Below are 23386 nucleotides of genomic sequence, written 5' to 3'. Positions count from 1 at the left end.
ACATACTCAGTTCTGCAAAATAATTGTGGGTGAAAGCCGTCCTTCAACTATCTTGTTGGGAACATAAAGTTTATTTCAGTAAGAAACTACATTATATACATAAATATGTTGTATTAGCTCCAACACGGGTTTACAGTGAAAACTGCAGGAACATCAAACCGGCAGTAGGAAACAGACTGAGAAAACAGAGTAAGTGTTTATCCTGAAAACAGTTCCCTTTCTACTACATGAGCGAACGTCTCTCCACATGCTCAGTTCTGAAAGATAACTGTGTGTGAAAGCCGTCCTTCCCCTAGCTTGTTGGAAACACAAAGATTCTTTACAGTTGCTATCTATTCTCCATACATATATATGGGGAGGTACTAGCTCCAACTCGGTTTTACATTGAAAACCGCATGAACTTCAAACAGGCACTAGGAGACAGACTGAGAAACCAGAATATTTCTTTCTTCTAGAAACCACTCCCTTTAAGCTAAATGAACGAACGTCTGTCTATATGTTTAATACTGAGTGTTAAGTGTGTGGGAAGTCTTCTATCTTCTAGCTTTTTTGGAACACATTTTCTTTTCAGTGGGTAAATGCACTGCATAAATATATATGTGGAATTACTATCTCCAACTCGGCTTTACAGAGTAAACTTCATGAATTTCTAAAGGGCATTAGGGAAAGATTCTGAGAAACCAGTGTAATTTTTTCTGCTACAATCCATTCCATTATTGCTAGATGAAACATCGTCTCACCATATGCTCTATTCTGAGACATAAATGATTTTGCAAGCCATCAAAAACCTTACTTGTTTGGAACACATTTTGTTTTCATTGGGTATCTACACTACATGCATACATGTGGGGAGGTATAGCTCCAACTCGGTTTTACAGGGAAACTGCATTAATTTCCAAGCGGCACTAGGAAACATAATGTGAGTCCAGGGTAAGTGTTTCTATTTCAACCCTTTACCTTTGTGTAGATGAACGAATGTCTCTCCACTTGCTCAATTCTGAGAGTTAAGTGTGGGAAACCTTCAATCACCTAGCTTGTTGGGATCACACAGTTTTGTTAGAGCCGGGAAATTCACTGCTTACATATATAATGGGAGGTACAATCTCCAATTCGGTGTTACAGTGAAAACTTCATGAACTTCAATCTGGCACGAGGAAAACATACTGAAAATCCAGTAGAAATCTTTCTAGTAGAAACCATTCCATTTAAGCTAGATGAACGAACGTCTCTCCACATTCTCATTTATGAGATTTAATTGTGAAGTCATCAATCTCCTTGCTTGTTGGAAACACACAGTTTCTTTTATGTTGGGACTACACTACTTATATATGTATATGGATATAGTAGCTCAAACTCGGTTTTACCGTGAAAACTGCATGAACTTCAAACTGGCAGTAGAAAACATACTGAGAAACCCGAGTACGTGTTTCTACACACCCATTCCCTTTATGCTAGATTATCGAACGTCTCTTCACATTTTCAATTCTGACACTTAAATGAGTATGAATGCCGTCAATCACGTAGCTTGTTGGGAACACACAGTTTCTTTTGTGTGGAAAACTAAGCTAAATAAATATATTTTGGGAGGTACAAGCTCCAACTCGGTTTTTCAGTGAGAACTGCATGAATCTCCAACCGGCACTAGGAAACATACTGAGAAACCAGAGCAAGTGTTTCTACTGCAACCCATTCCCTTCATGCTAGATGAATGAAAGTCTCTCCACTTGCACAATTCTGAGAGTTAATTTGTGTGAAAGTCTTCAATCAGCTAGCTTGTTGGGAACACACAGTTTCTTATGAGTGGGTAAATTCACTACACTTGTGTAAATGCGAAGGTACTAGTTCCAAATGGGAATTACAATGAAAACTGCATGAAATTCAAACCAGCACTAGGAAGCTTACTGAGAATCCAGTGTAGGTGTTTCTACTGCAAACCATTCCCTTTATTATAGACAAACGAATGTCTCTCCACATTCTCAATATTCAGAACTGAATGAGTGTTGAAGCCATCCTTCACCTACCTTGTGGGAAACCCAGAGTTTCAGTCCAATGGAAACTACGCTTCTTTCATATATATGGGGACTTTCTAGCACGGACTCGGTTTTACACTGCAAACCGCTTTTATTTGAAACCGGCTTTGAGAAACATGCTGACAAGTCAGAAAATGTGTTTCTGTATATCATTTAACCTTCAATGCTGGATGAAAAAACGCCTCTCCACAGGCTTACTTCTGACATCTTAATTTGTTTTGGAGACATCCTTCAACTATCTTGTTGGAAAACCAGAGTTTCTGGTATAGGGGAACTACGCTACTTACATATCTAAGGGGAGGCACTCGCTCCAACGTGGTTTTCCACACTAAATCGCTTTTACATTGAAAACGGCATTAGGAAACTTGCTGAAATTTTAGAGAATGTGTGTCTATAATACCTCTGCATTTTATGCTGCATGAAGGAACTCCTCTCAACATGCTCAATTTTCATAACTGTATGAGTGTGAAAGCCGTATTTCACCCAGCTTTTTGGAAACCCAGAGTTCCACTCCAAGGTAAACTACGCTCCTTCCATATATATCGGGACGTACTAGTACGAACTCGATTTTACACTGCAAACCGCCTTTACTTGAAACCGGCTATGAGAAACATGCATAGAAATCAGAGTATTTCTTTCTGTATGTCCCTTAACCTTCAATGCTGGATGAAGGAACGCCACTCCACAAGCTCACTTCGGATATCTGAATGTGTCTTGGAGCCATTCTTCAACTAACTTGTTGGAAACGCAGAGTTTGTGGTATAGAGGAATTAAGCTGCTTACATATCTAAGGGGAGGCACTTGCTCCAACTTGGTTTTCCACAGCAAACCGGTTTTACATTGAAAACGGCGGTAGGAAACCTGCTGAGATATCAGAGAGTGTGTGTGAAGAATACCTCTGCATTTTATGCTGCATGAAAGAACGTCTCTCCACATGCTTAATTTTCAGAGCTGTATGATTTTGGAAGCCGTACTTCACCTAGGTTGTTGGAAATCCTGAGTTACAGTTAAGGTAAACTAAGCTGCTTTCATATATATAGGGATGAACAAGCACGAACTCGGTTTTACACAGCAAACGGCTTTTAGTTGAAACCGGCCTTGAGAAGCATGCTGAGAAATCAGAGTAAATGTTTATGTATGTCACGTAACCTTTAATGCTGGATGAAAGAATGCCTCTTCAAAAGCTCACTTCTGACATCTGTATTTGTGTTGGAGCCGTCCTTCAACTAACTAGTTGGAAACCCAAAGTTTCTTGTATAGGGGAACTACGCTTCTTACATATGGAAGGGGAGGCACTCGCTCTAAAGCGGTTTTCCACAGCAAACCGCTTTTACATTGAAAACAGTGTTAGCAAACATGGTGAGACATCAGAGATTGTGTGTGTAGACTACCTCTGCCTTTTATGCTGCATGAAGGAACGCCTCTCAACATGCTCAGTTTTCAGAAATGTATGAGTATGGAAGCCGTACTTCACCTAGCTTGTTGGAAACCCAGAGTTTCAGTCCAAGGTAAACTACGCTGCTTTCATATATATGGGGACGTACTGGCACCAACAAGGTTTTTCACAGTAAACCACTTTTATTTCAAACCGACTTTGAGAAACATGCTGAGAAATCAGAGTAATTATTTCTGTCACTTAACCTTCCATGCTGGATGAAAGAACGCCTCCCCACAAGCTCACTTCTGACATCTGAGTTTGTGTTGGAGCCGTCCTTCAGCTAACTTGTTGTAAACCCAGAGTTTCTGGTATAGGGGAACTACGCTACTTACATATCTAAGGGGAGGCACTCGCTCCTAAGTGGTTTTCCTCAGCAAACTGGATTTACATTGAAAAAGGCGTTAGGAAACATGTTTAGAAATCAGAGAATTTGTGTCTCGAATACCTCTGCCTTTTATGCTGCATGAAGGAACGCCTCTCAACATAATCAATTATCAGATCTGTATGAGTGTGAAAGCCGTTCTTCACCTAGCTTTTTGGAAACTCAGTGTTTCAGTCCAAGGTAAACTATGCTGCTTTCCAATATATGGGGATGTACTAGCACGAACTCGATTTTTTTCACTGCAAACCGCCTTTACTTGAAACCGGCTTTGAGAAACATGCTGAGAAATCAGAGTACTTGTTTCTGTATGTAACTAAACCTTCAAGGCTGGATGAAAGAAGCCTCTCCACAAGCTCACTTTTGACATCTGAATTTCTCTTGGAACTATCCTTCACCTAACTTGTTGGAACCCCTGAGTTTCTTGTATAGAGGAACTATGCTACTTACATATGTAAGGGGGGGCTCTCGCTCCAACTTCGTTTTCCAGATCAAACCACTTTTACATTGAAACCGGCATAAGAAACACGGTCAGAAATCAGAGAATGTGTGTCTAGAAGTCCCTCTGCCTTTTATGCTGAAGGAACGCCTCTCCACATGCTCAATTTTCAGGAATGTAGGAGTGTGGAAGCCACCTTTCACCTAGCTTGTTGGAAACCCAGACTTTCAGTCCAATGTAAACTTCGCTGCTTTCATATATATGGGGATGTACTAGCACGAACTCAGTTTTTCACTGCAAACCGCTTTTACTTGAAACCGGGTTTAAGAAACATACTGAGAAATCAGAGAACGTGTTTGTACATCTCACTCTGCCTTTTATGTTTACTGTGAAATGCTGCTTTCAAAGAAAATTACTTTGCTTTGGTAAACTGTTTTGAATCATGTTCCTCTGCTTTGATATGTATATTGGGTAGTTCCCGTATTCCAGAAACTCCAGTTTTCCAACATCTTAGGAGAAGGACGTCTCCAACACAAATTCAAATGTCAGAAGTGATCTTGTGGAAAGGCGTTCTTTCATCCAGCATTGAAGGTTAAGTGACATACAGAAATACTTATTCTGAATTCTCAGCATGTTTCCTAATGCCAGTTTCTAAGGAAGAGTGGTTTGCTGTGGAAAACCACTTTGGAGCGAGAGCCTCTGTTTAGATATGTAAGCAGTGTAGTTCCCCTAGACCAGAAACCCTTGTTCTCGAAGAAGTAATGTGAAGAATGGCTTCAACTCACATTTAGATGTCAGAAGTGAGCATGTTGGGAGGCGTTCCTTCTTCCACCATTGAAGGTTAAGTGACATACTGAAACACTCACTCTGATTTCTTAGCATGTTTCTGAAATCCGTTTCAAGTAAAAACGTTTTGCAGTGGAAATGCGAGTTGGTGCTAGGACGTCCCCAAATATAAGAAAGCAGCGTAGTTCCCCTAGTCCTGAAACTATGGTTCCCAACAAATAGGTGAAAGACGGCTTCCATGCATATACAGATTTGAAAATAGAGTATTTGGAGTGGCGTTCTTTCATCCATCATAAAAGGCAGAGTGACATGTAGAAACACATTCTCTGATTTCTCAGCGTGTTTGCTAACGCTGGTTTCAAAGTAAAAGTGGTTTGCTTAGGAAAACCGCGTTGGAGCGACTGCCTCCGGTTAGGTATGTAAGTAGCGTAGTTCCCCTAGACCAGGAACACTGGGTTTCCAACAAGTTAGGTGAAGGACAGCTCCAACGCACATTCAAATGTCAGAAGTTATCATGTGGAGAGGAGTTCTTTCAGCCAGCATTGAAGGTTAAGTGACATACAGAAACACTTACTCTGATTTCTCAGTATGTTTTTCAGAGCCGGTTGCAAGTAAACGCGGTTTGCAGTGTAAAACCTTTTTGGTACTAGTGCATCCCAATAGATATGTATGTAGCGTAGTTTCCCTATCCCAGAAACTGTGGGTTCCCAATTAGCTAGTTGAAGGATGGCTTCCAAACTCATACATATCTAAAAATTGAGCATGTGGTGTGGAGTTCTTTCATACAGCATAAAAGATGGAGTGACATATAGAAACACTAACTCTGATTTCTCAGCATGATTCTGAAAGCCGGTTTCAAGTGAAAGCTCTTTGGAATGGAAAAGCCTCCTGGAGATTGTGCCTCCCCTTATATATGTAAGTACCGTAATTGCCCGAGGCCAGAAACTCTGGGTTCTCAAAAACCTTGGTGAAGGTTGGCTTCCACTCACATATGTTTCCAAAATGGAACAAGTGTAGAAGCATTCCTTTATCTCACCTAAACAGCAAGGCTTCATCTCAAGCACTTACCATGATTTCTCTGCATGTTTACTTGAGTAGATTTAAAGCTAAAAGCATTTTTCGCTCAGAAACCTAGTTAGAGCTTATACCTGCTGTTACATATATAGGTCGGACAGTGCCCCAACACCACAGTTCTGTGTTTCCAGCAGTGTTGGTGAAGGATGGCTTCCACACACTTTCGGTTTTCTCTCCTCCTCACTCTTCTTCTTAGACATCAATGCAGATTGTGTATTGTGGAAGCCAAGGATTTTTTTTTCATTTAGGATCAGCCTCGGAGAAAACTGAGACCTGCTTCTGCTTCTTTTCCCTGCTAGATTTCCTCTTGGTGCATTACCAATCCTCAAGACTGAGTTCCTTTAACCAAGTAATTATTTCAAAAAAATGAGCAGGTTTCCATAGGGCCATTACTTCTTTTATATTCTTGCTTTTTAATACCTCTCTTCCATCTCTTTATCTCCAGGTGTCTTATTTCTATGTCCTTTGGTTTGGGCTGATGGCTAATCAGCATTAGTGTAGAAATTGTTGCTTGATATTACTGATCTATATTCTTTCCATGGATATTTGATTTATCATTGGATTTTAGGGAAGATAGTTTCTTTAAAAAAATTCTGGTAAGTAACTTGTGGGGGATTTTGATTCTCTTGGCCTAGAATTATAATGCTTAATTTCTGAATAAGTGATACTTTCATAGAGCTCAAAATTCCAAAGGTTTGAGTGCCACCACTGTCCCGAAGCCTTTTATACTTTTTTTGGGGGGCACTCAGAACTGAGTGTGTGTGTGTGTGTGTCCTTCTGGACTTAGTTTAGCCTGAAATGAGAAAAGACAAGTACCCCCCATTTTACACAGACGACTTTCACAATTTGATACCTTTTAAAAATATATGAACTGTAATGTTGTAGAATTTTAAAAGAGGCAGTGACCTTCAGGGCTGTCAGCAATGGAGGCAGAACAGTTGTAGGGACAGCAGGTGCTCGTGCTCAGTGGCTGAAGTCACACAACATCCACGGCCACCTCTGGTTAATCTTATAGAGTGGGTGCTGTCTGCAGCCATTCAGGGCTGTGCCCCCCTCCCCACCAAACATATATATTAGGAAAAGTAGTGAGACTCAGTATAAGAAACAATAAAGAATTAGTAAGGGAAATTGAGTTTATTGTTTTTAAAAAGAAAAATTAGCATCCAGGTAGTTTAATTTTAGCTCCTAATAGACTGATGTGTTGACATTCACAAGGATGCATAAACACCTGCAAGATCTTGGGTCAGCACCGGAGACTCTGAAGCAGCAATCACCACACACAAAGTTCACTGCTGCCCTTGACAGCCTTATAGAATTACTTGATTAAGAAAAGGCCATAGGTGTTAAATATCATCATTTTGAGAAAGCAGTTCTTTTGAAATCTTATATACTAATGTAACTGAATTGGATAAAGAAATGCTAAATGTGTAATAAAGTATCCAAAGAGGTAATGATTACTGAAAACACCACAAATTGAAGAGGACCACAGCATAATGTGCATATATATTTTAATGATCTGGAAGAATCAGCTCAGCAGTGTATTCGAGACATCTAGAGATGATGTCAAAAGGGGGTGTGTTTGGATAGCTTTTTGTGAATGTTAGAGTGAAGTCAGGGTCAGGTACACAAATTAGGTTTAAAAGCAAAAGGTGAACCAGATTTCTTTTCAAAAATCTATTGTGTCTGTTTAGAAATCATCAAATCCATGGGTCAAGGTAAGAAAAGAAAAAAAAACTAGTGACCACGTGACTGTTTCAGGAGCTGGTAGTAAAATGACAGTTGACAATTGTGTAAATTAGATATGATCTTGGTGCCCAACTGACCCAAAGATTTTTAGTCCATGTGCCAAAAATATATCAAGGAATAAATAGTGATCTATATTTTGTCAGATCTGTTATCCCCCCTTCAAGCCTGCATTGTGATTGGGAAACTAAGAACTTCTACTGCAGGGAGGGGGATTTTCAGAAATGGAATGTCCCCCAACCGAGAAAATAAAGAAAATGTAGCCGTACACTGTAGAGACACAGGGAGATCTGTTGAGCCAGATGACACTTGCTTTACTGTCAACTAGTAGGAGGTGCAGGTTTTGATGAATTGGGTACCATATTGCTGCCTTTCTCAAGGTATTGCCCAAGGCTCTTGAGAAGCGATGAATTGGGGGCAAGGAATTAGCCTCCGATTGCTCTTTGCCATGGATGTTGTCTGTATTCTCCAATTTTAAGCTTTAGCTTAGACAAGTTGTAGCGTCTTGCCAAGTGAGCTACAGACAGGAAGTGAGTCTTGAAGCACACGGCTCTTTCCTCCTCACTGCAGCAGAGAACCACTGCATTGGAGTATCCTGAGATGTCATCGATGGTCATTTTTCATGTTAGGAATCAGTAAGGATGCTATGTCCACATGGATGAGGAGGGTAAGATTTCAGTCTCTTAAGTGGTAATGATGGTTTGACCTTTTCACTTAAAGAGTCTCACATCAACAAATGCGTGTCTGTTCTGGACCAAGAAGAAACAAGTGTTTGAAAAAGAATAGCTTGAAAGGTCAGTGGGACATGTCAGGCATCTTCTTCATGTCTTCAATTTCGGGTATCAAAAATGCTTTTCCTATCCTGAGTGATACTGACAATTTGCCGTGCTCTGTGCCTCATGAATACCAAAGGCTTTCCTAAATAAAAATCTAGAAATGGTAACATTCTTGATATGTGTTAAACCAGGGGAGATGAAGGAATTAAAATTAGTTCCAAATACTGATTTTTTTAAGGACATCAATTTTATAGAAACTTTTGAAGAATTAAAGTGACAGAAAATTACAAAGCACTTTTCCTTCTGGTAAGAAAGGGTTCTGTATTCCTTTATTGATGAATGTAACATAGAATCAGTACTAATATTGTTTGTATTGTACTTAGTGTTTACAGAGTGATTCACAGATATTCTCCTATTTCATCTGTGCAATGACCTCTGGAAGGTAAGATTTCCTAGTTATGCTTTTTAATGTCTATTTTTAGCTCTGTCTAAAAGCAGATTGATTGAGCTCCATTTGCTCAATTTAGAAGGCTGGACTGATTAATTGTGTCAGAACATTCCAGGAGGCAGAGGAAAGTAAGAGACATGGGTTCTACACGATGGAAGCTGCTCCTGAAATGATTTGACCAGCAGTCTTAACCATTTTTCCCAAGGCTGGAAACACAACACAACCCAAGACATGGAAAACAGGGAGCCCATGTGACTCCAGACTTGGCATGTATAGTCACGGCTGTACTCCTGTGCCTTGGAGAGGAGGATGCTTTGGGTCTCTGTTCTACAAACTCTGTTTTGCTTCATCTCCACAGTGTCTTGTTTTATTGGCATATGCTGAAACTTGATTTACATTTCATAGCATTAAAACAAAAATCAAGATCTCTTTATCATTTATTAACTATTTGGTAAATAGTTTTTGGTGAATATTGAACTTTATTATTAGGTCTTACCATGGCAATGCACAACACCTAGTTCCCCAGATAACAGCGGTGTCTTAAACATGCTAAAATTGTATTTCCCTCTTACATAAAGAAGTCAAGCAATCGGTAGCCCAGGGCTGGTTTGCATAATGGCCCCTGGGTCAGAGAACAAGATGCCTGTTATCTTCAGCCCATCAACCTGATGGCTCAAAGTGGCTGCCTGAGGGTCAACCATCATGTCCACATTCCAGGAGCAGAGAGGAGGAAAGAAATGTGCTTCAGTTCCCTTTTGGGATGGTTCTGTAAAGTCCCAGGTAGCTTTCCTGCTTTTATTTTGCTTTAGACAGAGGGCTGAGAGACAGCTTGCTATGAGGTAAGCTCAACTCAGGACCAGCCATCTCCCTTGAGGGGAGGTGAGGGAGTGGGCGGGAAGGAACCGATCATCCTGCACATGGTGTAAGACACCACGATGAGCCGCCGGGGGCCTCTGCAGTCCGTCCATTGCTTCGGGTTGCACTGAGCAGTTGGTAACGGTTGAGATTTTCACGTAGAGGTGCGTGTATGCTGGAACAATTGCTCGGTTCATTTAAACTAGTGGCTACCAGAGCACGTTGGAGAACACATTTGTTCTCACCTTCTAGCCAGTGACCCTCCCACCAGGTTTCTGTCCTGCTGTTCATTTCCACGTTATTTTCCAAGGCTTCCGGAGGAAATTTAAGCATCCTGATGCTCAAATGCTTTTCTGTGTGATTCCCCCCTTGTTCTTTGCAGGAACAATAATTTGCCTAGAAAAGAGTGGACGAAATTCCAACCCTCCATTTCTTTAAAGCTCTGAGATTTGGTGTTAGGAAATAGAAGAAAATTCCCGAAACACCCTTAAGAAACATTATTCTTTCAAATGTGATTTGGAACAGCAAAGGACAATATATTTTATAGAACAATTTTTAAGACAACTGAATTGGCAGTAAGTTCACATAATGAAACTTCCAACAAGTCTTTATATTTCTCCTGGAAATTCCTTGGTTCTTGCTGTAAATTATTAATAATATCAGCTTTCTATACTTTCTCTTCCTGTAGTTGTAGAGTTAACATGAAAATAGCTTCTTGTGTCACTGAGAAAGCCTCCTGGTCAGGCTTCTAGTTAAACAGCATGTGTGCATTTCGGTGGCAGGTGTGCTAAATAGAAGTTTTCAGGCCCTTGAGGGATGCCCATCACACCAGCACTGCGGAAGCCTATTTCTCACCCACGACCAGGTGAGACCCTCCTTCCTTCAGCTGCCTCGCCCAGGCCTCAGCATTCTGGTTCTTTCTCATGACCCATTTTCATAAAGTTCAGCTGTGCACCAGCCGAGCAAGTCTTGGTTTCTCAAAGACCAGGGTCTTAGTTCTAGGCTTTCTGTTAAAGGACAGTGTATAAAATCAGGAAACTTTATATGTCTTTTGAGGCCTCAGGATCTCTGCAATTAAAACAAGAAATTGAGTTACAATACTATTCTTTTCCACTTCTGAATTTCTAAAACTCCACACAATAGCTTTTTTATTAATTAGCTAAAAATTTTTCCAGAATATATTTTTTGAAGATTCACAAATATCTGTTACTTTATATTTAAAGATGCTATATTTAAGAAATGGAATAATTATTTACTTTTAAAAAGTAATTTAAGTCAAGAAATATTTGATACTGAATGTTTACTATGAGTTCAAGTATGTAAGCTTAATTTTTGTGGTACTGTCAATAAGCCACACAACGTGAGAGTTGTGGGTTAAGTTTTATCTGGGGCAAAATGAGGACCAGAACCCAGGTGACAGCATCTCAGAGAGCTCGGAGGAACTGCTCTGAAGATGAGGGGGAGCTCAGCATTATATGAGATTTCATTGAATGGGGACGTGCAGTCAAGTATACGTTAAGTCCGAGGCTGCGGCTAGTCGAGGAACAGGTGTCTCTGTTAATGATTTTAGTGCTTTTCTAGATAGGAGGAGATGCAAGAATTTGGGCTCATAAAATTTCCTGAAAATGTCTAACTATCTGAAAGATTTTCTGCCCATTTTCCCAGAGCACAGAGCACCCCATTCTTGATCTCCACACAGAACTACTTTCAGAGGGTGTTGAAGGTCAGCAGCTGCAGTGGCTCATGACTTAATCAAATCAGAGGCAGATGACAAGTGCCAATTTTTAGTTGACAATATGTATATATTGTAGGAAAAAATTTACTTTTCAAACCTACCCCTGTTTTACTTTTAGTTAGAGATCACCTGATAACTGTTAGAAGACTTAAGTCAGACGAGGGGTTGAAGGAGTCGTCTCTTCAGCCAGCCAGTGCTCTATGTCAGCCTCTTTGATCACATTCAATTTTCTTTCTGTTCAAAGAGCGTGCATCTGATTTTATGAAGTTTGGAGCCTGTGCTGATCACATGGGGTCTGGAAGTGGCCCTGTTCCTGTGGTCTTTGTTTACTCTGTGAATTATGGTGTGAATCTTTATGTGCCCAAGCTTCATCATAATTTCAAACTTAAAGGATTTAAATATGGGAGATGGATGCCAAGTTCTGGGAATAGATTTTCAGGATAACAGCCAGGATTGGTAAAAAGTAGTGAGAATGGATACAGCCTTTAAAAAGAAATGTTATTTTACAATTTCTGGAAGATAAATTAAAGTGCTTGTTGGGATTCTGTCAGGAATGTTTAATTGGGAGACCTATCTCCCATTTTCATGAAATAAAATAATTTTATTATTTGTTTAGTGCCTACTGCCTAACAAATAAGTATCCCCTATTCATATAGTTTTATCGTTTAATCTCTACAAATATTCCCTGGAGAACACACGTGTCACAGGTGAGGGAACCAAGATCATCCAGGGTATGTGGCTGGAAGGCAGATGGGCTGGAGGGCTTACCCTCCTTCAGGCTGAGACAGAGAAACCAAGGTTTATTGACAAGCGTGTTGTTGAAGTTGTTTATTTAATACTTTGCTTCCTTGATGAAGTGGATCTCTTGAAATTGTTTATGTCTGGACTATCTTCCCCTCTCTCCTCTGCCTCAGGACTTCTCCTCGTAAGTAGTATGAATTCAGCCTGAACTGATTCAGGAAAATCAGAAAATAAAAAATTAGCCCACACAAATGTCTGATAAGTCTTTGTATTTCAGTAATTCCTAAAACTCTTAGAAACGCAAGGAAGGTGTGTTACCTCGGGGACTGAGTGGATTTGAAGTGTGAGAAATGTAAGTGTGATCTGGTAAAGGCACAGGCTCTATAGACAGTGATCCCTGTTTGGATCCTGGTTCCCCTAGGTACTGGAAACATGACCACCCAGAGCCTCAGTTTCTTCATGTGTTAAATGGGCTGATGGAGCTCACCTCCAAGTGGCCAGGTCAAAATGAGATTGTACGAGTGACTCTCAGGCAGAATGCTTGGCAAAGTGCTAGTTGCTCTTGCTTCTTTATAATGTCTTCTTAGGTAATTCCGTTGTCCATTGGCTTGCGAATACCTCCTCATTTGATTTAAAAAAAAAATAGCATGCCCTAAAAATTTTAAAAAGAAGGAATGAAGATTTACTGATTAAAGCTGGGTGTATTTTTATAGGACATTTATTAAAAAAAAAAGTAGGCGTTCTCTAAAGAGAATTTATTCTGTGTGCCTAGAATATGATTCAGTTAAAAATGAATTTCCTTTAAATACTTTTCAGAAATTTTCTGTGATATTTTTCTTGAATAGTAGTTGAAGAATTCTGAGGAGGTTTTACATTTAGAAAAGTTTATTCTTGTAACAATTGACACGTTAAATAAATGATTCAAACCCTGGACAGCATAAAGCCCTGGCTTTTTTTTTTTTTAATATATATAATTTTGGTGGTTAGTGCTATGACATATTATTATTTATTAACGGTTTTGATTTTGCTTCTGGGTTGTCCTAGGTTTCGGCGCATGTGCCTGGGAAGGTCTCTCGGGCAAAGATGCTTATTTAAGAAGGTTGTCATTGTAAATGCTCTCAAGAGGATTAAACAAATTCCACAGCAAATAAATGAACATGTTTGGAAGGTTTTCCACCCTCTTATAATTTCCAGAAAACAGACATTATTCACTTGCTAAACCAAACACACAGGTACAGTAATGAGCCTGGCTCACATGACTGGACAGCACGGAGGGAGCCTCATCTATTGGCGTGGGTTATGCTGCAGGAAGCGCAACTGAAATTTTAATTAGAATTTATTTCCAGCGAGTGCTGCTTCCGTGTTTTTCTCCCCAAAGTAAGGAAGCGCCCTCTTTGCCTTGCCATCAGTCTGCAGAGCCCCACGGCTCACACACTCCCCTGCTCATCAGAAGGCTGGTGGAGCCAGTTTGCTTAGACACACTTAGCTACACTCGCAGCGGGGATCATCAGTCTCTTCTGTGTGTTCACCTCCACGTGCAGGGGAGAAAATCGACTTTTGCTGCCGACAAACGCTAATTGACTACCAGTTGTTTCAGAGGGACTGTGATGTTGAAAACTGGTGTCCCTTTCATTTTTATATGTTGGATGCTGACAAATTGCATGGCCACACCCGCACTGTAAGTACACCCACCAGGGAGGGTGTCGGAATTTGAATCTGTGTGTTTTAGTATTCAGATCCTGGCACTGGTCAGCTTTCAGTGTTCTTGCTGGGTTTGGGAGACTATTTCTCAAGCGATTTCTTTGACTACCAATAAATTTGCAAAGCCGTCTCCTTCAGTGGAGTTCCGATGAGTTGAGTTGGGAGGGGCATGTGAAATTGAGGAGAGCAGAGAGGTGCAATGAAAACTAGCCACCATCTGGTTACCTCTCATTTTTTATGGGCCAAAGATGCTTGTCTTCTTTACTTTCCTCCTCCATCCATCCCTTCAGGTCAGGGAGTCGTCTTCAAGAATTTCTTCCTAAAATGTAAAGTAATGATGAAGGCAGTGTGTTTCTGTGGTTGATTTCATTTGATTTGCGTTCATTGTTAAAGATTTTCTGGTGAGGTTCTTATGAGCTCTTAAAAGCTGGAAGAGCAGCACAACTAAGGAGAGAATGTCAGAGAAACGAGTCAGCGGCCACTGTGAGGTCTGCGGGACGAAGGCAGGAGGTGGGGCAGAGGCAGCACCGTGGCCTCCCCTGCAGCCCTGAGGGCAACGTGCGCATGTAAAGCCAGCGTCTCTTGTCACCTTGTTTTCTAACAGGACTCCCACTAAAGGAATGCGAGGAGATTTGGGGAGGCCTTACCTTTTACCCTCTGGTCAAACATCTTTAATGCTGACTGTATTTATTCAAGATGACACAGAGATCAGCTGCAGAGCTTGAGGGAGCGGTGCTTGCTTCTTGTCTTGCCCGCCCCAGGCTCACTCATGAGACACCTGATTCTCGCAGGCACTGCAGTGCCCGTGGGGGGAGCTCTGCTCCTGGGGGTCTCTGCTCCTGTGGGGGGAGCTCTGCTCCTCGGGGAGCTGGACACGGGAGTGCGCACATTGGAGGCGGTCACACCAGTGCTGATACCTCTCTATGTGTTGTGCATTTTGTGTAAGTAGTAGAGGTGGGATCCAGAGTCTTCCTGTGTCTACGGAGCTCTCCAGCAAAGCCAACTTGGAGGAAAGAAAGAAAATGCCTACTGTTCCATGACTGTGTCCTAAGGGTTTAAAGCTCATGCGGAGCACATGTGAGATCTCATTCAGTAAATACTCTGGGGTCTTTTCTCTGACTTGTCATGAATTTGGCATTCTCATAATGTTATTTCTCTTAAAACATGTCTAAGCAACCATTTTTGTGTGATGGTTATTGTGCGTAAGTGTCCTGAAGAAGCTGTTGTGGATGGAAGTGTGGGCATCAGTGGTACCAGAATGTTTGGTGGCCCTGGGGGCTGCCCGAGCTCCAAACCATTTGTTACCAGCAGTCTTTCAGATTGCATCTTATTCCAGAGCTCACTGGGGCTCCCAACTCTCACTACGTATCTTGAGAGAATATTTGTTCAGAGGGTAGGGGACAGGATGCTTCCAAGTCTGGGTTCTGGGGTTCCCTGTCTAAAGGTGGCACTGGCACAAATCCTTTATTCATGGAGTAATGAAGCCCCCCAGTCTCGTGGCTAATTGGGACTCCCTGTCCTTCTTCATGTTAGGAGCCGGAGGGCTTGGGTTAGGCCCCCAAACCTGTTTTTGGTGAGCTTTCAGCCCTATCACACCATGTGTATTGTCCCGTTTCAGTCACATGACTTTGATTTTTGCTGGTAGGTGTGACTCCTGGACAGTGCCTGGGACTTCCAGGTTTCCCCTACAGTAGGGACACTGAAGAAAGTTCACCCCATATGGTGTGTTTGGGGGCCTCGAGGACAAGTAGGGACCCACAGACAGATGTCGGGATGGGTGGTGATCAGGCCCGAGTCTTGGAAGAACAGAGATTCCATTACTGTTTTAACAGTGAAATTGAGGGATTAATTCTGGAAAGTCTGATGCAACTGAGATTAAAATTATTATATGGTTTTTATTGTTAGCAGTAGTGGTTTTTAAACCTTAGACCCAGTCCCCCCTATTTATAATAAATATTTTGTAACCTTTCTTTTCTGGTGCCTGGAAGTGAACGTCATAGAAAATGTAACCTAACTATAAATATGATAAACAAATAGGTAGATGGAAAGATGTGGTGCCTAAATTCTTATATTATGGGGTATTTTATATTCTATGCTAATTAGTGACCTCTCAGGACAAAAGGCACATACAAAGGGAGTCACTTCTAATAAACTATTTTTCCAAGCCTTACCTAAATGGGAAACAAGTGGCTTCAGAATGTTAGAGCACCTCCCATGTCCCCGGGGAAATCTCCTTGTCAGAGTTACAATTGCTGATGGTGTCCTGTGCCAAGTGCAAGCAAATGCGGTTCGGAAGCTGCCCGGAGGCTGACTCCGGGGATTCCTTCTCCGACGCAGCAGTGAGGGAGCCTTGCCTTTCCTGACCACAACCACAGAGGCGATTTTGAATCTCTGAAAACTGCCATACCAGTGTATATCACAACCCTCACAAGATACATTGAATAAAGTAGAAAACTTTAAGTGTCTCCTTTAGGATAGAAATAGGGTATAAAAGAAATAAATTAAAAATTCTAGTGCCCGAATAAGTGCTACATTACACTGGCTGCATCATAATGTAAGAAAACTTCATTACCGCTTTACCACGACATCTTGCAGTTATATTTTATTTATTTTTTTCCCTAAAGAAAAAACAATCATTTGATGAGTTCTTGTGTCAGAGGTGACGAGCAGAGAGCAAGTGTAAAACCAGGAATCGTGGTGCTGGTTAGTCTAAGACCATCTCCGTCACTGTGCATATCATCTTTACTCATTTTACTGCACTTTTTGGAATCACCTTCTCACTTGGAAAAACCCCTGTGCCAGTTGGATTTGTTAGTAAAACAATTCTTTTTCTTACCTAGAACATCAGTGATGTTTTCAAGATGATAAAAAAAATTTGCCCATGGCATTTAAACAGTTGCTTATTCTCGTAACTCAGGCTCACGGTCTCGTATTTGTCACAATTGGAGAACTGTGTTTTCTTTGTGCAAATTCTCATTGCTTTGGTGACGCAGGGACACTTGTCCTTACTGGATGGAGTATGATAGTAGTTTTTTGCATTCTCTCCCTAAATCTGGAGTCCTGTGTTATGTTTCCTGTTAACTTAAAAAATAGGAATATTGTTATTTACCTAAATATCTAACCTCATACCAGTGGTGCATATCAAATTGGTCCAAATAGGAATTCCAATATTAAATGAGACAGTAATTTCACAACCCACTTTTCCAAAAATTTGCATTGATGGTCCAATTATACCAGGGACATTAGCTGTTTTAATTGAATCAATCATTGCTTTCTTCAATAAAATTTTCCATTCCATCTACTCTTTTGGTTTATTGTTCTTCAGTGTTTCATTTGCTTTCTTTCCCAAAAATATATGATTTTGGCTTTTGTCATTGAAAATCCTTGCTGGTTTTGCTACCTCATGCTGGAGAGGAAGGCTTGTGACTGTTTTATAGTCACTGGTTTCATGGTTGTATGAGTGCTTAATGCCACGTTGCAGGGGTGTGGAGACCTCATGAATTGTGTACGTAAAAGGCTTATTCTACACTGAGTGCAGGGTTAGTGTTCGCAGCCCATGTCATCAGTATCATAATTAATCCATTACAATCATCCTCTATTAATCAGTGTTATCCTTCTAACGTCTCCAGGAGATGAAATGTAGCAGTCTAAATGCAAATCTTTGCCAAACTTTGTCAATTCAAAACCTTTAAAGCTTTGCTGTCAATAGGACTGTGTGCCTTCTGTCCCTAATTCTGCTCCTCCTGACCCAGGACGCGGTCTCCACAGCTGATGATCCGTGAGACACTGGATTCTTGAACCCATGGCTCTGTGTGTTCTGAGACATCTGAGGACTTCAGCACTATTTTAGGGGCTTTGGGTCCCACCTCTTCATAGCATTGCTGAGATGAGATCTGTGGATTCACCCTCATTCTTGAGTGTATTGTGCATTTTTTCTAGAACCAACACACGCCACCGTGGCAGCACTGCTTTGACCACGTGCTGGGACAGCGTGTGCTTGTCAGTTCTTGGGTTTAAATTTTCTGTTCTAATTTCTATAATGGGGTATATTGACAGATACACTCCATGTAAACAGAAGCTCTGTGGGGTTTTCAGCAACTTCTAAGAACATAAATATTCCTGAAGCAGCTAATCTTCCTCCCAACAAGTGAGGAGCAAGCCGGCAAGTCCTGGGTGCCTGAGGCCGCCAAGCTGTGCAGCCCAGGCTGCTCACCGAGGAGCAAGGAGAAAATCTTAAAAACCTACTTCCATGCTGTCTTTCACAGAATCCCAGAAATGAACGTTTTAATATATAAATAGGGGTGATTTTTTAAAATAAATTTTTTATTTTTTTCCTTTTTCAGTTTTATTAGGTAGAATTTTTACAGATCAACTTCACATACACATATTGCATGCAAATATATGTATAGAGCATACTGCATTTTTTAGTTTACATATATGTACTAATTATTGTTTCTAAGAACAGATTAGAGCTTTAGATTTTTAAAATTAATTACCAGAGGATTAAGGACATCTACAAAAGAATAAACAGAATATGGTATTCCAATCACAAAGGACAGTCAGATGTGCTTGCATATATTCAAAAAATCAAAACAATATTTAGTTCATTTGTGGTCTTATTATTATTGCTATTAATTTTAGATTCCTCATAAATGAAGTCATATGGAATTTTTCTTTCTCTTTCCACCCCACTTCACTTAGAATGACAGTCTTCAGGTCCATCCATATTGCTGCAAATGGTATCTGTTATGGCTGAGTAGTATTCCATTGTATATATGTATCACTTTGTCTTTATCCAGTCATGTGCTGATGGACATTTGTGTTGTTAACATGTTCCTTGTTCTATGTCCCTTCTGGCAACAATTACGGATTTTAAATATTTTCCACCTTAAAATCCTTCCTGAAGGATATGTGGTAACTGGAATCAAAACCAGTTACAGCACAAGGTTGTTTGTGATGGGCCCTGGGGGCTTGGTAGAAAGGTTGGCAGAAAGGTTTTCAGATTCTGATCAAATGAGTCCTCCTCTTGTAGCCCTGCTGACCACCTCTCTCACGGCCTGCCCTACAAGTCTGACTAGTCCCTTTTGTGAATCCTACTGTATTGTGCACCAATTTTGTCCAATTGGTGTCATCCAGTAGGGACCTTAAGTGAGGCACCCAAGCTCCTGTGTTGGTTTCTTCCATCAGCCCTTAACTTCCTTGGGAGCCAGGACTGTCTCATTGCCCCAAGGATCCCTAATGCCTAGTGAGATGCCTGATAAAGCTGGTAATTAATGAGCACATGGGTCAAATGGAAAAACCTGATCAAAAAAAGGCCCTCATTTTTCAGACATGCCTACTTGAGCACATAGGGTAAAATGACATGTCTTCTTGGATTTGCTGTCAAATACTTCAACAAAGGACAAATAAAAGAACAAAGGTCTGAATAAAGGAAGTATGGAAAAGTTTGTGAATTCCTTAATTTGAGTGATGGGCTGATTGTACTATACTTACTGTTGTATACTTAAATTAGTTTATAATTTTCTTATCATTAGCTGAATAGCAAGTATTAATATGTATTAATTGAAAACCTTAGAACTCAACAAACTTACCCCACACAAAATCCTTAATATCCTAGTAGTTTGTCTTTCAGAAATCTTTTCCCACAAAGACAAGAAAAAAGGCAAAGCAGATCAGTGCAGTATTTCCACGTTGTCAAAAGACCAAAGGCAGATACTAAAGAAGAGATTGTAAAAAAGATAAAGAGGCTGAAATCAATGTCCGGAAAACCTAGCTAACAATCCTAAATAGCCCAACTTAACTAACCTCAGCACTGCTGCATCAAGAATGGGGCAAATAGCACAGGTGGATTTTTTTTTAATAAATAAATAATAATCCAGTTCCTACCACAGGCAATTATGAGATGACTGAGTATAATTTCTAACACCAACTAGTGTACAAATCATAATTTCTTCTTGATTCAAACTGCTTCTTCTATAAAATTTGAATCTTTTTATTTTTAAGACAGATTTGTGGCCTATGACCTAGTGATAAAATTTTCAACTCGCTTGTATTCAAAAAGTTCACCACAGTGAGAGTTTATTACATCAAGTATTCCTTTTTGGGAAACCCATGTGCCTTGTCACTCTCTTTCATAAGATTTCCTGTGGAAAATTCAATCCTTCATTCAGGAAAAGGCTGAGCAATATATCTCATGGAAAACCTTCATAAACTGCAACACAAGAAAATGAAAATGACAGTGAGCAGCCCGTGAAGCCGGCAGATACACAGTGCACGGCTGTGTTCCCGCCTAGACTTTCTGTAACCAGCAGGGATAATGTGCATTTCAAGAAATAGACATAAACACTTTTCAGGACCTGAGCACACAATTTCCCTTTCAGGGTTTAGTGGGCTTCCATTTAATTCTATGAGAAATGTTTAAAACAACAGAACAACAGCTGAGATAGGGTTTAAAGTAACTTTTATGTCTTAGTGAAAATAAAGCCAACTGATAGTTATCATTTTTACTTTATTTGATCTCACTCTCTTACTTTACCTCCCCAACCTCCTCCACAAAATGATGGTGAACATCCCCTCCTGGGTCAGAAGGCTAAGTAGAAATTACCAATCAAATGGAGGTGTGCTTTGTTGTATTATTTTTCAAAACAAACAAGTTTCATTCATGTGATTTAATAATTAACATCAGAAACAAAGTCTACTCAATAAATGGTAGCCAAAATATGTCATCATAGCTGCTCATCAGGTTTGGCCCCAAGTTACACACTTTTACATGGACATGTGCCATGTGCTGTCATGGGAAACGGTGAGTGGGGACAGGGCCTCTGCTCTCACAGGGCACACAGCCTGGTGGGGGAGGTGGTGTTCAATCATTGCCCCCTTTTTTAATGTACTTACAAATTATGGGAAATGCTATTTAAAAGGAACAAAATGAGTCAATGAAAGTGAAAAATACAAGGAGAGTATTTAGGCTGAGGGAAGACAGGAAACCTCTTTGAAGAGCTGACACTCCACTGAGACCCAAAGGACAACTCCGGTGCTGCAGGTGAAGGGCAGGGACACATTGATAAAGGGCTGATATCCAGAATATAACAAAATCTTTTTAAACTCAACAAGAAGGATGAACAACCTGATTAAAAAATGAGCAAAATGCCTGAACACACACCTCATCAAAGAAGAAATCTAGATGCCGAAGAAGTCTACGGAAAGATGCTCCACAGCATCTGTCATCAAGGGGCAGCAGACTGAAACAGCGAGGTACCACTGCACACCTGTCAGAACTGCCAAAACGCAGAACACTGACAGCACCGAATGCTGGTGAGGATGTGGAGCGTCAGGAATTCTCATGCATTGCTGGTGGGAATGTAAAATGGCCCAGATACTTTGGAAGACGGTCTGGGAATTTTTTACAAAACTAAACATACTCCTAACATATGATCCGGCTACTGTGCTCCTTGGTGTTTACTCGACGAAATGGAAACTTATGTCCACACACAAAACTGCATACATATGTTAATAGCAGCTTTATTCATAATCACCAGAACTCAGAAGCAACTAAGCTGTTCTTCAGTAGGTGAATGGATAAACTGTGGTCCAGCCAGAAAATGGACTATTATTTGGTGCTAAAATGAAATGAGTTATCAAGGCATGGAAAGCCACGGAGGAACCTTAAATGCATATTAGTAAGTGAAAGAAGCCAATCTGGGAAAGTTCCGCAACTGTCTGATTCCAACTGTATGGTGTTCTGGGAAAGGGAAATCCACAGAGACTAAAAGATCAGTGGCTGTCAGAGGCTAGAGGGGAAGGAGCAATGAATGAGGTGCAGCACGGAGCATTTTAAGGTCACTAAGACAGACTACTCTGTATGATGCTGTGACGGTGGATACATGTCATTGCACATCTGTCCAAACCCACAGAGTGCACACAACCAAGTGTAAATCCTAGTGTCAAGTCTGGGCTCTGGGTGATGATGACGTGTCAGTGCAGGTTCACCCATTGTCACAAATGCACGCTCTGGTGCAGGCGTCAATAGTGAGGAGGCTGTGGGGACAAACTGCAGTTCATACACCGAATCCAGCCCCAGCCACCGCTGTTAATAATGCTCTGTGGGTGTTTGGAATGTCCGGCTGCTCTGGCGTCTGAACAGCAGAGCTGAGCAGCTGCACCAGAGATCAGGAGGTTTGCAGACCCTGAAATACTTACTCCCAAGCCCTTGACAGAAAAAGTCTGCTGAGCCCTGTTCTAAACGAATCAGAATTCACCCTGATGAGACAGGACAGCAGGGCCCAAACCAGGCATGGTTAATGGGACTGAAGCAATGTTTTAGTTCCAACACCTTTGCTGAAGTCCTGCAGATCCAGCGACAGACTGTAGCCAGGAAGCGTCTGCAGGAGTCGGTAGCAGGCCTTCCCGCCAGGCTCCGGGATGCCGGGGGCCGCGCGCTGCACGGGGGCCACCCGCTTGAAGAAGGCAGACTTGCGGTGGAAGCCGATCAAATCATAGAGCTCGGAGAGGATGCTGCACTGCTGAATTCTCTCCTAGGAATGCTGAAGCACAGGGAGAAAAGCAACAAGCATCTGAACGAAACATGTAATTGAAAAAAGACCCGTAAAAAATTTTCCCTTAAAACAGAGACCCAACGACACAGGAAGGAAGAGGAAGGCTGACTTCATGCACTGATGGGACCGGATGCAGAAATGCAGGGAAGCAGCGCTGTGCAGACGCTCCAGACCCCCTCTGGGCCCCACCTTTCCGAGTTCCGACTCTCCTTTTACTAGAAATTTCCGTATTCCCTGAAACAGAGGAATCTGCTACCTAAACATGGGACACAGAGATGGGAAAGAGGAAAAGGAAGGGAAAGTAAAGGAACAACATTTCATCTAGACCCTAGGGTTTGGGCGGGACTTTCACCAAACACACAACCTCTGAAAGCACAGAGCACACAGTGAGAGCCTGACAGAGTGTCTGCGACTTCTGCTCCTTAAACACCTGCTACCTACCAGCACACGCTGTGCCCGTTACTGAATCATTACAATCATTTCAGAAACTATTACTACCCCGGCTCACAGGCAAGGAAATCTGAAACTCGGGGAGGAATTATTATCATCCTGGACAAATTCCCACGGCCCAGAAGTGTCAGAGCTTCCGGCAGACCCTGGACTAAAATGCTCCTCATCACCACGGGCCCTGAGCCTCAGGCTGAGGCCACGTCAGGTCTGCACGGGCCCAGAGCATGAGTCTGTGG

General features: G+C 41.3%; 2 long non-coding RNA genes across 8 annotated transcripts in view; both read right to left on the bottom strand.

Moving 5' to 3' along the window:
* Positions 1–7432: 7432 nt before the first annotated feature.
* On the bottom strand, positions 7433–14481 carry LOC141573419 (uncharacterized). The gene is made up of 3 exons (XR_012499109.1): positions 14371–14481; positions 12932–13096; positions 7433–11036 (listed from the first exon to the last, which is right to left on the bottom strand). It is a non-coding gene; the product is annotated as an uncharacterized LOC141573419 (long non-coding RNA).
* A 2363-nt stretch (positions 14482–16844) lies between these two features.
* LOC141573362 (uncharacterized) overlaps positions 16845–23386 on the bottom strand; it is a 90347-nt gene continuing 83805 nt past the window's right edge. For 5 of the 7 annotated variants that reach the window (XR_012499058.1, XR_012499057.1, XR_012499061.1 and 2 more), the window contains one exon: positions 18448–22688. This is a non-coding gene — a long non-coding RNA (uncharacterized LOC141573362). Of the gene's footprint in view, positions 17227–18447; positions 22689–23386 lie in introns of those variants that run through there. The other 2 variants (XR_012499060.1, XR_012499063.1) reach the window with 2 other exon arrangements.

This window comes from Camelus bactrianus, chromosome 15 (assembly GCF_048773025.1).
Source record: "Camelus bactrianus isolate YW-2024 breed Bactrian camel chromosome 15, ASM4877302v1, whole genome shotgun sequence".
NCBI classification, from domain to species: domain Eukaryota; kingdom Metazoa; phylum Chordata; class Mammalia; order Artiodactyla; family Camelidae; genus Camelus; species Camelus bactrianus.
Note: the sequence above shows the minus strand (reverse complement) of the source record. Positions and strands in the feature narration are given on the sequence as shown.